The sequence below is a fragment of the Rattus norvegicus genome, chromosome 2, assembly GCF_021556685.1.
Source record: "Rattus norvegicus strain SHRSP/BbbUtx chromosome 2, alternate assembly SHRSP_T2T, whole genome shotgun sequence".
Classification (NCBI taxonomy): Eukaryota; Metazoa; Chordata; class Mammalia; order Rodentia; family Muridae; genus Rattus; species Rattus norvegicus.
The window spans coordinates 172,919,603-172,935,849 of NC_141535.1; the positions used below are offsets into that span (position 1 = coordinate 172,919,603).

The following is a 16,247-nucleotide window of genomic DNA, read 5'->3' on the forward strand; positions in this document are numbered from 1 at the left end:
ACTGAAAATTAAATAGATGTCTGACACGATATGGCTTTGGGACAGTAATTCAGAACAATAGTGTCCCTTTCTCAAACAGCCTGTGGGAAGGGGCTCTAAAATGATCCCAAGCACATTCTCTCCCCCCTGGACCTACCCCCAACACTCCATTCTTGTTCCCAGTTCTCCAATTCCCATATAAACACTGCTGGTGCGATTTTATCTGTTACTAACTGGCAGTATTGACGTTATATTTAGAATGCTCATGCTCTCTTTCCTTATCTCACATTCTGTAACGTACTTCTAAAGTGGATCTATTCCTGGTAACAGGCTGTATGAAGTAGGTCACTGGGACAACGTATCTTCTCTTACAGACTCACGTGAAACTCGCATCATGATCTGTCAGCTTTGCCTCTAAGGCAATCACATATTTATATATTAATAGGATTACCCTAGAAATTATGACATGGTAAGCCTAGTAAAGACTATACAAGACACCACTACTGAATGTGAAAATTTAAACTTCATGGTGCATTTATGTCCAATAGCTTCGAGAAAGATCTCAATCAACAACACAGTAAAAAAAGTCCTAAACATTTCTTAAAATTTCAAGCTGCTGGGTTCCATAGGTGACATCTAAATAGGCAGGAGAAAAGGTCTCTTTTAAAATGCAGGGGACCAAAGAAGCTAAACAACAAGGAGGGTCCAAGGGAAGCGGAAATAAAATAGTCTGAGGTGGTAGATGGATACTGGATGGGAGAGGGGAGGGGGGTGTGGGGCAGGAATCAGGTGTAAGGAGAGCCAAGGAGATAGGGCCTGGAGAGTGAATGGAAATCAGCAGGTAGAGGTGGTGATGCATGTCTAGGACTTACCAGAGACCTGGGATGGGGGAGGATCCCGAGAGTCTATGAGGTTGACTCTAGCTGAGGCTCCTAGCAATAGGCGATATGGAACCTGAAGTGGTCACCTCCTGTAGCCAAGTAGGACACCCAGTAGGGAGATAAGGACACCAACCCACCCACAAAACCTTTGACCCAAACTTTGTCCTGACTACAAGATCCTCAGGGATAAAGACAGAGCAGAGTCTGAGGTAAGACCAACCAATGACTGACCTAACTTGAGATCCATCACATGGACAAGAACCAATCCCTATCACTATTAATGAAGAATTAAGCATATTCTGTTATGCTTGAAGACAGAAGCCTTATATAACTGTCCTCTGAGAGGCTCCATCCAGCAGCTGATCAAAACAAATGCAGAGACCCACAGCCAAACATTAGAAGGAGCTCAGGAAGTCTTGTGGAAGAGTTGGGGGAGGGACTGAGGGACATGGGGGATAGAGACTCCACAAGAAGATCAACAGAGTCAACTAACCTGGACCCTTGGGAGCTCCCAAAGACTGAACCATCAACCAAAGCACGCATGGGCTAGACCTAGCCTCCCCCATCCACCCACTGCAAATGTAGCAGATGTGCAGCTTGGCCTTCATGTGGGTCCCCCAATATGTGAGTCCCAAAGCTCAAAGTTAGATAGACTAGGCAATAACACAAGAGCCTCTCTCTCTCTCTCTCTCTCTCTCTCTCCCTCTCTCTCTCTCTCTCTCTCTCACACACACACACACACACACAGAGAGAGAGAGAGAGAGAGAGAGAGAGAGACATACACACAGAGACACACAGAAAACGTTTATAACAATAAAACCACTCAGTACCACAAAAGACTAACTTCTTTTAACATTTCATATTTCTCCTCAGCCTAGGTTATGATAATTCTTGGTGGTCTTTATTTAGTGTACTTTCTAATAACTGCGTGAGTGTTTTTAAATTAGGAGTATAACCTATGTGTGTGTGCACACTCCGCTTGATTCTTGTATCATTCACTCAATATTCTATCTTGAGTATTATTCTAAGTCATTAAGTCCCCTTCCAACAAAAGACAATGCACCTTCCACAGTACGTCTCCCCCACGAAGACCCTCATTTATATAGCTCTTCTCTTATTACAGAACTGTTAGCTTGCTCCAGTTTGTCACAACTAGAAATGCTCCTCAGTAAGTGGTTATAATTTTGCTTAGAATTATGACTTTTTATAATGGTTTTGTAGAAAAAAAGTGAACAGTAAATTCATATTGCTTCTTTATTGATATCTACTGGCAAACCTTCTGTCATGTTCTATCAAGAAGATGCTTCTACCAGTGTGGTCTAGGGCAAAACCCTGATAAAATCAACAGTAGAAAATCCTAAAAAAAAATAATAACATTGATAAAAGTGTTAGACTTTTTGAATGCCTGTAAAACAGTCAAATATAATTTTTTGTAAAGTGATTAAGGACCAAAACTAAAAGGTGACCTCAAAGAAGTTGAGAATGAATAGAATAGTATTGACCAGAGCCTGAGAAGGGGGTGGGTGAGGGAGTGGAGAAAGAAAAACACACTGTCTGTGTTCTTGTAGCCTATATGTAACACAGTAGGATAATTGTGGCTGACACTCATTGAACATTTCTAAATAAGCTGAAATATTAAAATATTTCAACCTCAAAAAATAAAAGATAGATGTCTGTATTAGTCAGAAATCTCTAGGGAATAAAATACACAGACTCAGAGTGGGTAAGGAAGATGTATTAGAGCTGCTTACAGGATGTAGTCCAGCTAGCCTAGCAATGGTTGTCTACTAAAGGAAGGTTCAAGAATCCAGTAGTTGTTCAGTCCATGAGGCTGGATGTCTCAGATGGTTGTCAGTATACGACAGAGCCCTGAAGAAGCAGACTCCAATGTCAGTGAAGGAATGGATGTTCAAGCAAGAGCAAGCAGGCAGAGAGAGAGAGCAAGCTTCTTTCTTCCATGTCCTTTATACAGGCTGCCAGCAAGAGGTATGACCCAGATTAAAGGTGGATCTTCACCTCAAAAAAAATCCAGATTAAAATGATTTAATTAAAAAAAAAAAAATCCCGGGGCTGGGGATTTAGCTCAGTGGTAGAGCGCTTACCTAGGAAGCGCAAGGCCCTGGGTTCGGTCCCCAGCTCCGAAAAAAAAAAAAAAAAATCCCTCACAGGCTTCTCCAGTCACTTGGGTTTTAGTTAATTCCACATGTAGTCAAGTTGACAACCAGGAATAGCCCTCACAATGTCAAAGATACTGGGTATACCAGTTACCAAAGCTGATCATAGTATGCAGGCATTGAAAGAGGGAAGGGGTGTGGCTCTGTGAGAGAATGCTTGCCTAGCACGAAGAGGGCCCTGAGTTCAAACCCCTGCATCGCAAAAGAAAGGGAAGAAAGGATGAAAAGAGGAAAAGTGGGTAGACCTAAAGAGAGGAGGAGGAAAGGAAGTGGAGGGGAAGGAAGTGAAGAGGAGGAAAGGAAGGGAAGGGAAGTTAGTGGAGGGGAGAAAAGCTAGAAGAGGGGAAGAAAGGCAGGGAGGATGGGATAGGTAGAAGAGGGAAAGGACAAGGAGGGGGTTAGCTCCACAAGTTACTCTCCAAAGCTGCCTATGGTCACTTAAGAAGAAATCATATTGGGGGTTGGGGATTTAGCTCAGTGGTAGAGCGCTTGCCTAGCAATCACAAGGCCCTGGGTTCGGTCCCCAGCTCCAAAAAAGAAGGAGGAGGAGGAGGAGGAGGAGGAGGAGGAGGAGGAGGAGGAGGAGGAGGAGGAGGAGGAGGAGGAGGAGGAGGAGGAGGAAGAAGAAGAAGAAGAAGAAGAAGAAGAAGAAGAAGAAGAAGAAGACGACGACAAAATCATCTTAACCTATGTAATAGACGACGAAATCATCTTAACCTATGTAATAGACCACTGGTTACCCTCTGTTTTTCCCAACCATATTCACTCAACTCCAATCACAATCAACAAAGAGACAGGCAAAAATCTCAATATCCTACTTCCTCTGGCAGCTAGAAATAAAACCATGACAGGCTGAGTGGTATGTATCCTCAGGTATCCTGAAAGGCCTTTTAGGAAACTTTCTAAGAAAGGGTAGGAACAGGAAGTGACAGAAGACTGATGAGCACTGGCATCTTGGCCTTCCCATCTTGACTGGAAGACTACAGCCATCCGGAGTTCTACCATCCACCTCCGGAACAAGGAATGAGGATAAGACCATAGCCCAGCACAGTAGCGCAGAGAGCTGAAGACAGTGCAGCCTGATAGTCAAAGAAGCACTCAACTCAAGGAGAGTCTGGTTCCGCACTTGTTTTACTTGGAAGAAAAATAGTCCTCCAATTAGTTTGGTCATTGAAAGTGATGGTTACTTACAGGTGAAACTAATCTGACCCTGGCACATCGCCTGCTAGGTACTTTAGTAAGATTAAACATCACCTGCTAGGTACGTTAGTGAAATAAAAGCAGATGTAAGAGGCGGTCATTGTCTGGCTCCTTTAAATACTCACTGATTCTCTCACACAATCGATACCTATTGAGCATCTGTACTGGGTGACAAAAACTCAGAAATAAATAAGACCCAGCACCAAGTCTAAAAGAGACAAGTAGACAACTAAAACAACATTTAACAAGTCCTAGGACAGGGAGAGAGTAGGGCCCTGGCAGCATGTCAGAAAAATGGTGCCCCCAATTGTGAAGAAGTCAATGGGATCCGAGAGGGCTGTCCAAGGTGACAGAAAAGCTCAGGGGTGGGGGGAGAGGGAAGGTGTACCTCAGGAAGGCCAGGTCAATCACCGAGGCTGAGACAGCATGGCAGAGGGGTGGAATGGAGCAGCCTTCTGCTGGGGACCCACAAAAGTCTAGGCTGTTTCCTCAGCTAGACTAGATAATGAATTCCTCTATTACATTTTCATCACAATAAATACTAAAATAGGCACAGACTAGTCAAACCCCATCATTTCTCCTTAATTTTCTACCCCTCAGAGTGTCAGGTTCCACAAAGGCTCTCTCCGCCTTATGGTGTGGTTCTTAAGCACCTGGAGCCCTGGAATTTGTAGGACTTTCTCGACAGTGAAGTAGCCGGTAGAGAAAGTCTGCGTTATGATAACTGACGGTACCAGAACTGGGCTAGTTTTAAAAACGGTGTGTTCAGATCATACCCCACCCTAGGAAGAACAGCACTCTGGGTATTTAAGAGGAGAGGGGAGTATAAACGAGAGAGCCATCAGTTATACTGGAAGAGGCAGAGACGAGGAGAACCAGCCTAGAATCCTTACAATGCAACGCAGAAGGAGACACAGTTGAAGAGAGATGAAGTCAAAAAGCTCAAGCCGACAAGCAGGAATGAGAAGGTAAAGAGTAATCCTGGATCCCCAGCCTCGTCACCTGTACAGGTTAGTTTTATGTCAAGTTGACATAAATTAGAGTCACCTGAGAGGAACCTCAACTGAGAAAATAAATGCCTCCATAAGACTGGGCTGCAGACAAGCCTTTAGGGCAGCTTCCTAATTAGTGATTGATGGGAAAGGACCCAGTCCAGTGTGGGTGGGGCCACCCCTGGTGGTCGTCCTGGTTTCTGTAAGAAAGCAGGCTGAGCCAGCCGTGAGGAGTAAGTCAATAAGCAGCACCCTCCATGGCCTCTGCATCAGCTCCTGCCTCCGGATCCTGCCCTGTGTGAGTTCCTGTCCTGACTTCCTTCAGTGATGGACTATGATGTGGAAGTATAAGCCAGATGAGTCTCCCCAGGTTGCTTTTGGTCATAGTGTTTCATGGCAGCAATAAGAACCCTAACTAGGACAATACCTAAGAGAGGACAGAAGGAGAACACAGGAGTTAGACCCTGTGCTCTGCAGGAAGACAGTCTGGCTTGAATCCTGCCTCCACGGATAGCTCTGTGGCCTCATGAAAACAGTTTGGCCGAGTGTGCTTTGGTTCCCTCCCCTGCAGAGGAATGGCAAAAATAACAGAATCTATCTTGACACTTGCAGAAGAATCACCCAAGAGCTTCTAAACACTGGGTTGTAACATGGGAAATGCCAAGACAATGTGAGAAACATTAGCTTAATAGATGATGGCGCCTCTTGTTCAGACAGGGAAACTGGTAAAGGGTCACAGACTGGGGGAGAACAATGGCTTCGGTTCTGGACGTGTGTCTACATTACAACATCTGGGAGTAGGGACAGAGCTGTGGGAAAGGAACACACCTTGATACAGACTAGTGTCAAGGTGGCATCCAAGAGAGGACACAGCAGACACAAAGAAATGGGTACAGTAAAAGAACTTGGAGGCTCCTGTAGGAAAATGTGGAGAAAAGGAAAGACTTGGGGGGCTGGGAGTGTAGGTCAGTGGTGGAATACATTCTTGTCATGTGCGAGGCCCTGGATTCTGTCCACAGTACAGGGAAAAACTACAGAAAAGACAAAAGCTTCGAAAGTTCCTCTAGTCAAGGGCGGGAGAGGGAAAAGACTGAAAGACAGGAGAAAGACATGCAAATATCAAACCCAATGTGAACGCACTTAAAGACTAAAAGGGAAAGTGAGGAACATGGAGACCACACACAGAGCTGGGCAGTGAGGAGTGGGGCTCCCCAGAACCACTGTTTAAATGATTCCTACGGACTACCTAGAGCAAACGCTTAGGACACCTCTAAGTTTACAAGGATTAAAAAGCTCTTTTCACAGCGAGCTGCCTTACCATGGAGGAAAAGTCTCAGGGGAAAAAAAAAGAGTAATCTGAGTAGATTAAAAAAAAAAATCAGACTTTTCAAGGAAAGAAGTCGAACACAGTTGGCTTTTACAAAAACGAATCCAAATTGCAGTTTGCAAATAAAGTTCTGGCCTTGGGGTTTCAGTTACCAAGCCCAAAGAAGCCATTTAAACCACAGCGGCTCTGGAGCGGAGGATAGGTACCTGCCTAGTCTAGACCACAGCTATGAGAACTATTTTGGAGAGCTGACTGGACTGCCTGTAGCTGGGTCACCTGAAACCAGTCAAACTGCTGGCAGAGAGTGAGGTCAGAGGTTATTGAGTCCCGAGGCTGTGTGAGGGGGAAGTGTTTGTTTTTGTTTTCTTTGATGGGTTTGGTGCTTTGTTTTTGTTTGAGGAGGTGATTGGGGGTAAACCCGTGAATAAGCTCTGAAGGGTTAACAACCCCTAATCTATCAGCTCAGGGGAGCAAGGGAAGGAAGATGTGTGACTTCAGCAACAGCACACAGCTATCAAATATGTCTAGGGTCAGGCTCCAACCTGCCCTGGAATCAAGATGGCTCATTAACACAAACTGGGCCCTGCCCTAGGGGTTTCTGATTTAACCCCAAAATGGCCATTTCTAACAAGTTCCCAGTAAGGACGAAGGGGCTCATCTGAGGCCAATGTTTAGAAAACTCCTGTCATGGAGATATTAGTGATGACAAAGATGTTCTCTGAGTGTGACAGGAACACTCAAGCACTCAAGGTAATTTTAGAATTATGCTGAAAATAAAACAGGTGCCAGGTGTGATAGCTCACACCTGTAATCCCTGTACTGGGGAAACTGAAGCAAAAGGATTTTCATGAGTTCAAGGCTACCCTGAGCGACTGAATGAAATCCTGTCTCAAAACAAACAAACAAAACCCCAGAAAAGTAAACAGCACACATAATCAAACAAATATTCTAAACGATTCAGGTCCATTAGAAGAGACATTAAATGCTGGAAACAAGCCAAACAACATGGAAGGAAATCATGAAGTTCACGAGCTGTATGAAGAAACAAAGTGGCTAAACACCAAAAATACTTCAGGCACAAAAAAAGTAGATATAGATTCCAGCCTACGAGATTATAAAATGATGTATGCAAATAAAAGTGTTTAAGCTGCAGACTTTTAGGTTTTCTTTTTTGGTTTGTTTGGTTGGTTGGTTTGGGGTTTTCTTTTGCTTTGTTTTTATAGCTGCTTGCCTACCCAACCATAACTCATTTTGGAAGATCCTTTAGTGTTATTTACTTAGAAAACCCTAGTCCCAAACAACTCTAGAGGACCAGTTGTTATTGAAAATCATCTCCTACAGTAGCCACCCACTGGTTCACACAGAAGCCTCAGAGGCATTGCCATCACCCCACAGTTCTGTGTGACTCAGATCCCTGGCATGCTAGCACCAAGGCCACATTCCATGGCTGCTATAACTGCTACTCTCTTATTTAGGGAGCACTTAACCCTCAAATGGTATACTCAAATATGTGATTCTCTCTCAACAACTCAGAATATCTGTAATTGCCTCTGTCGGCCTGCCATTTGTCTTAGTGTTCTGAGAACATCCAAAATTCATAACATGAATTCTGCTGATGGACTGCACCTCCTCAGGACAGCACCTCCTCAGGGGAGCATCTCCTCAGGGGAGCACTTCCTCAGGACAGCACCTCCTCAGGACAGCACCTCCTCAGGACAGCACCTCCTCAGGATAGCACCTCCTCAGAGGAGCACCTCCTTAGGACCACACCGCCTCAGGATCACACCTCCTCAGGGGAGCACCTCCTCAGGACAGCACCTCCTCAGGACAGCACCTCCTCAGGACCCCACCTCCTGAGGACCATACCAAGCGCTTCATGCTGTGCTACCTCGATGCTTTAAAGTCCATTTTCGGATCCATTTACCATTTGTGTTCCTGCTCTGCACCTTCAGTGTCTGCTATCTTTCCCTCCCAAGACACGTGTATGAGTGTTAGATCCCTTCATTACCCAAGTCACTGTTACTCCTTACACATATGCTGTTCTCTCTGACTTCTAGGTATCCCCATTAGACTTTAAACCTTAAATAAGTATATTTGTTATTATATTTGCTTTCATATCTCATATTCTCTTTGCAGCTCCCAATGTCCTCCTGACCTTGACCAAAAAACCAAAAGCAAACACTTCATTTCTAAAAGTACAATAGAGTATAACCATTAAAACAAAACAAACAAACAAAAAACCAAAAACACTATTAAGAATCATTCTTTCAACAATACTGCCTACTGGAGCCAAGAGGCAAGAACAGGGTCTGCACAGGGGAACAGCTGGGGATGGATCCAGAGTTTTGATTCCTTAGTGCCCAGTGTTTACTGTCAAGATGTTGACTCCACTTAGGCCCTGGGAACTAGTGCTTTAAGCCATCGGAGGATAGCAGAAGAACTGCAGGAATAAAATGAAAACGGTTGCCTATCAAAGAGGCTACTTCATTCCATGTTAACACTTCCTTGCATTTGAAGGGTTTGAAGCCTTCACAAGCTCTTAGGACAGTAGAAAGAAGACATCATGTCTTTCCAGAGCGTAATAACCACAGCCCAACCTCAGCACAACGTCTACTGTGAGATGCTGCACTGGATGCTCAGTGTGGGGCAGCATGGGTTCCAGGGGCCTCTGCTGTCACCCTGTTACTCTGCCCTGATTTACTAGGGCAGAGAAGTAGATGTTTAATACAAAAGTATGTGGCATCTACATGAGAAAAAGTAGACTTGCTCATTTACATCCAGGGCAAAACATTTCCCTTTCTAATGTAGCTATACAGTTCAAATAGTTTATTTACATTTATCCAATTATATCTTCAATTTGGCAAGTTATAAGTTACTCAGAAATACAAAATTTATTATGTCAAAATAGCATAATAAATTACTGCATTCGAAGCAAAAATCAAGTAAATAACTATGAAACAGATATGTCTAGGTATATATACATCACATGTATATGCAGTCACACGTACATGCATGCACATATGTAAGTACATACATGCATAGTGACAGGAATCCAGTAATCTGACTCGTAAGTGTGTGAAGGATTGAACCCAGGGCCTCACTCATGCTAGGCATCCTCTGTACTGCTAGCCTCGTAATTTGAAACCTTTCATGTGTATCTTAGCAAGCACTCTGATACTGTTTTGAGAAACATTCCAAAAACACCTGCAGGGAGTCTCTCACAAGAGGCAAATTAAAAAGCCTGAGAGGTATACAGCATAAGAGAGTTTGGTATCATCTTATTTAACCTGATTAATACAGTAACATTTCTATAACCATGACAGATTGATTGATCTTAATAAGAAGGAACAACAATATTTATACACCAAATAAATAATGTTTCTCTGTAAATGACACCATCTAATCACTTTTTTTTAAAACAATATTATCACACTCCCTTCTAGGGATTCAGTTACACACTGAGACAAGAAGAGGAAAACTATTTGCTTTATATTATTTCTTCTTTTTGGTTTTGGTCAACACAGTAGTGTTCCTCCTTACCATCCTACTCCAAAAGCATTCCCCTTGTTTCTCAAATACAATGCCACGGTGCTGAGAGAAGCCTCCACAGAAAACAGGATGCTTAAAAGAACGCCATTAGGGGGTCCAGAATGCATCCCCAAAAAAATGTTTTGTAAATATGTGAGTAGAAAAGAGAGCATAAATTCTCAAAAAAAAAAAAAAAAAACCTGTTTGAACATGATAATGTTCACCTGGATGTGCAGATATATTCACGTAGCGCTGATTTAAAAACTAGTTTGTTAAATGTATTGGATACACACCAATAGTGACCCTATAAGCCTCCTGGTTTGCTTCCCATTGCTCTGATAAAGACCGTGACAGAAAAGCCACTCAGAGAGGAGACGTTTTATTTCATGTTACAGCTCAGTCCACCGACGGAGGGAAGCCAAGGCAGAGAGCCAGAGGCAGAGACTGAAGCGGAGGCAGAAAAGCAATCCTTCCTGATCTATCCGGGGCTTGTTTTCTGTATAAAATGGAGGCCCACCTACAACAGCTGGCACTACTCACAGTGGGCGGGCCCTGCCACATCAATCATTACACAGGAAAATGCCCCATGGGCCAGTCTGTTTTGATGAAAGCAATTCCTCAGCTGAGGTTCCCCTCCCAGGCGACTCCCAGCAGACTCAAACGAACAAGCAGTAAGGAAAACATTACCTGTGAGCGCTTTCTCCAGTAGTGCTCTGTCGGGCTGTGCTTGTTCACTTCACCTTTCAGGGGAACGCAAAGGACTTCTCTAACATTTGGATCTGTCCTGAAACCACCAGAAGACTCCAAATCTACAGGAAAGAAAGAAATGTCTCGTCATCACTAGTAAATTACAAATACAAATCTTCATTTCTTCTGTTTGTGTACTGGGTAAGTGTCCTCAGGTCACATTTGTCTTTATCAAAAAGAAAAAAAATGGGGAAATGTCAGAGACATTGTCATTGTTCTTGGTGCCCCCTTCCCCCAAACTAGACAGTAAGGCCCTATTGTGTGAAGACACCAGACCTCATGATTGCAGGGTAAGGAGAAATTAAGCTGAAACTGAGCTGCAAGCTTCCTCCCTGCTGGCTATCTTTCATAGTGCCAGTGTTTACCTCAGTGCAGGCCACTGAGGTAAAAAGACATCAATAGCCTTACCCAGTGTGGACCCTATGAACTACAGTACTGACCTGCCAATAAGATACGCCCACTAGTGCAGTAATGGCATGATGGCGATAAAGGTAACCAACTGCTTTCTAGTTGGGTTAGGGACCCACCCCATAGGAGGAAAATGATCCTGGTTCTGCAAGCCTACTCAAAAGCCCATGGCTGGGGAGGTAATAGGCTTAGTAGGAGAACAGACCACTGTTGTTCTCCTAAATAGACATGTTGTCAAACAGTCTTCAAATATTTATGTTTATATCTGTCTTTCTTACTTTTTCTTGTTGCTATGATAACATACCCTGACAAAAGCAACCTACAGCAGAAAGAAAGGGTTTTACTTTGGCTTACAGTTTCAGGATACAATCTATTATGGCAAGAAAGTCACACACTAACTGGTATCAAGAGGACAACTGGTCACACTGCATACATAGACAAAAAGCAGAAAAAGCAATGATTACTTGTGCTCAGCTCACTGTTTCTTCTTATAGTCTAGATTCCCAGCCTAGGGAATGATGCTACCCATAGTGGATGAGTCTTCTACTTCAATTAACCTAGTCAAAATAATCCCCACAGGCAAGCCCAGAAGTATCTCTCTCAGGAGATTCTAGATCAAGTTGATAACTAAGATTAGCCATTCCAATGTGCATAGGTCAGAGGAGCTTCCTTTTATAGTGATCAATAGTTAATGCAGAGAGACTCATAACTGGTAAAACAGCTAATAATGACTGTTGAGTGCTTCACCCTAAATGAAACATCTCTATCATGCTCATCCGAGGCTCAGAGAACACCCTGAAAGAAGATACAAAAAGATATAGATATAGAGAAGTGCTATAAACTGCTATCTCCTAGACATGGTATGACCATTGCAATCCTACGATCACAGAAGCTGTGGTTACTTATACAAGGCTTTCAACTAAAAAAGTGATTCCATTGACATTCCATCATGGATAAATAAAGGGCTCGAGAGGCTCATTAGGAGGGATAGGTGATTAATGGTTGCTGGGAACTGGAAGCCAGTTATCTTTACCACAGTTCAATAAACAACCCCATCTCACACTCACAGAAGCAACCCTATACTTTTTTTAAGTCATGAAGGTAGGTAGGGACTCGTTAGGAATAAAACCATAGGGAGTGGGAGGGGTATAAAAGATGGTAAAGAGCTATACTGTGATCAAAGTGCATTATATGCATATGTGAAATGTCGAAAATAAATACTTTTAAATTTTTAAGTAAGCAAAAAGTATACTTTTATTTCAAAATGTGAGTGCTAGCCAGAGAGAGAGAGAGAGAGAGAGAGAGAGAGAGAGAGAGAGAGAGAGAGAGAGAAATCTGCTAGGCAGCAAAAAGTAGCAAAAAATTATTCCATATTCTTTTAAGATTATTTTCATTATTTTTACCTATAAGTATGTCAGTGTGAAGAAAAGTCACATATATGCAGTGCCGCAGAGGCCAGAAGTGGGCACTGGGTCTCATAGAGCTGAATTACAGGTGTTCGTGAGATGCCTGAAGAACAGAACCCAACTCAAGCCCTCTGTAAGAGTAGCAAGGGCTTTTAACCAGTCAGCCATCTCTCCTACTCTCCCTCTTCCACCTTCTAAGTGTTATAAAATAGTTATATATTGCTTTCAGAAGAGAATAAAAACATATTAAGCTAAATAATCCACACCCTAAATCAACAGCATCATTAACATAGCATGACAATATAAAGTCAAAAGGGGATCAAAGTAATTTATCTGAAAGACTTTCAAAAAATGTGTAATATCCCCCAAAATGTCCCCTAGTACCTATCTAGATAAGAAAGTTTGAAAGAGTAACATATAAAGGCAGACCTATCAGAATCACACCAGACTTCTCGCCAGAAACCATGAAGGCCAGAAGATCCTGGACTGATGTCATACAGACCCTAAGAGAACACAAATGCCAGCCCAGGTTACTGTATCCTGCAAAACTCTCAATTAACATAGATGGAGAAACCAAGATATTCCATGACAAAACCAAATTTACACAATATCTTTCTACAAATCCAGCACTACAAAGGATAATAAATGGTAAAGCCCAACATAAGGAGGCAAGCTATACCCTAGAAGAAGCAAGAAACTAATCGTCTTGGCAACAAAACAAAGAGAATGAAAGCACACAAACATAACCTCACATCCAAATATGAATATAACGGGAAGCAATAATCACTATTCCTTAATATCTCTCAACATCAATGGCCTCAACTCCCCAATAAAAAGACATAGATTAACAAACTGGATAAGCAACGAGGACCCTGCATTCTGCTGCCTACAGGAAACACACCTCAGAGACAAAGACAGACATTACCTCAGAGTGAAAGGCTGGAAAACAATTTTCCAAGCAAATGGTCAGAAGAAGCAAGCTGGAGTAGCCATTCTAATATCAAATAAAATCAATTTTCAATTAAAAGTCATCAAGAAAGATAAGGAAGGACACTTCATATTCATCAAAGGAAAAATCCACCAAGATGAACTCTCAATCCTAAATATCTATGCCCCAAATACAAGGGCACCTACATATGTAAAAGAAACCTTACTAAAGCTCAAAACACACATTGCACCTCACACAACAATAGTGGGAGATTTCAACACCCCACTCTCATCAATGGACAGATCATGGAAACAGAAATTAAACAGAGATGTAGACAGACTAAGAGAAGTCATGAGCCAAATGGATATTTATAGAACATTCTATCCTAAAGCAAAAGGATATACCTTCTTCTCAGCTCCTCATGGTACTTTCTCCAAAATTGACCATATAATTGGTCAAAAAACGGGCCTCAACAGGTACAGAAAGATAGAAATAATCCCATGCGTGCTATCAGACCACCACAGCCTAAAACTGGTCTTCAATAACAATCAAGGAAGAATGCCCACATATACTTGGAAATTGAACAATGCTCTACTCAATGATAACCTAGTCAAGGAAGAAATAAAGAAAGAAATTAAAAACTTTTTAGAATTTAATGAAAATGAAGGTACAACATACCCAAACTTATGGGACACAATGAAAGCTGTGCTAAGAGGAAAACTCATAGCGCTGAGTGCCTGCAGAAAGAAACAGGAAAGAGCATATGTCAGCAGCTTGACAGCACACCTAAAAGCTCTAGAACAAAAAGAAGCAAATACACCCAGGAGGAGTAGAAGGCAGGAAATAATCAAACTCAGAGCTGAAATCAACCAAGTAGAAACAAAAAGGACCATAGAAAGAATCAACAGAACCAAAAGTTGGTTCTTTGAGAAAATCAACAAGATAGATAAACCCTTAGCCAGACTAACGAGAGGACACAGAGAGTGCGTCCAAATTAACAAAATCAGAAATGAAAAGGGAGACATAACTACAGATTCAGAGGAAATTCAAAAAATCATCAGATCTTACTATAAAAACCTATATTCAACAAAACTTGAAAATCTTCAGGAAATGGACAATTTCCTAGACAGATATCAGGTACCGAAGTTAAATCAGGAACAGATAAACCAGTTAAACAACCCCATAACTCCTAAGGAAATAGAAGCAGTCATTAAAGGTCTCCCAACCAAAAAGAGCCCAGGTCCAGACGGGTTTAGTGCAGAATTCTATCAAACCTTCATAGAAGACCTCATACCAATATTATCCAAAATATTCCACAAAATTGAAACAGATGGATCACTACCGAATACCTTCTACGAAGCCACAATTACTCTTATACCTAAACCACACAAAGACACAACAAAGAAAGAGAACTTCAGACCAATTTCCCTTATGAATATCGACGCAAAAATACTCAACAAAATTCTGGCAAACCGAATCCAAGAGCACATCAAAACAATCATCCACCATGACCAAGTAGGCTTCATCCCAGGCATGCAGGGATGGTTTAATATACGGAAAACCATCAACGTGATCCATTATATAAACAAACTGAAAGAACAAAACCACATGATCATTTCATTAGACGCTGAGAAAGCATTTGACAAAATTCAACACCCCTTCATGATAAAAGTCCTGGAAAGAATAGGAATTCAAGGCCCATACCTGAACATAGTAAAAGCCATATACAGCAAACCAGTTGCTAACATTAAACTAAATGGAGAGAAACTTGAAGCAATCCCACTAAAATCAGGGACTAGACAAGGCTGCCCACTCTCTCCCTACTTATTCAATATAGTTCTTGAAGTTCTAGCCAGAGCAATCAGACAACAAAAGGAGGTCAAGGGGATACAGATCGGAAAAGAAGAAGTCAAAATATCACTATTTGCAGATGATATGATAGTATATTTAAGTGATCCCAAAAGTTCCACCAGAGAACTACTAAAGCTGATAAACAACTTCAGCAAAGTGGCTGTGTATAAAATTAACTCAAATAAATCAGTTGCCTTCCTCTATACAAAAGAGAAACAAGCCGAGAAAGAAATTAGGGAAACGACACCCTTCATAATAGACCCAAATAATATAAAGTACCTCGGTGTGACTTTAACAAAGCAAGTAAAAGATCTGTACAATAAGAACTTCAAGACACTGAAGAAAGAAATTGAAGAAGACCTCAGAAGATGGAAAGATCTCCCATGCTCATGGATTGGCAGGATTAATATAGTAAAAATGGCCATTTTACCAAAAGCAATCTACAGATTCAATGCAATCCCCATCAAAATACCAATCCAATTCTTCAAAGAGTTAGACAGAACAATTTGCAAATTCATCTGGAATAACAAAAAACCCAGGATAGCTAAAGCTATCCTCAACAATAAAAGGATTTCAGGGGGAATCACTATCCCTGAACTCAAGCAGTATTACAGAGCAATAGTGATAAAAACTGCATGGTATTGGTACAGAGACAGACAGATAGACCAATGGAATAGAATTGAAGACCCAGAAATGAACCCACACACCTATGGTCACTTGATTTTTGACAAAGGAGCCAAAACCATCCAATGGAAAAAAGATAGCATTTTCAGCAAATGGTGCTGGTTCAACTGGAGGGCAACATGTAGAAGAATGCAGATCGATC

At 42.0% G+C, this 16,247-nt stretch overlaps 1 protein-coding gene across 4 annotated transcripts in view; it reads right to left on the bottom strand.

Annotated features, from left to right (window-relative positions):
• Fhip1a (FHF complex subunit HOOK interacting protein 1A) overlaps window positions 1-16,247 on the bottom strand; it is a 252,515-nt gene that overhangs the window by 162,563 nt on the left and 73,705 nt on the right. For all 4 annotated transcript variants that reach the window (XM_087628641.1, XM_087628644.1, XM_087628636.1 and 1 more), the window contains 1 exon segment: window positions 10,769-10,890. The gene's annotated coding sequence lies outside the window, so the exon portion shown is untranslated.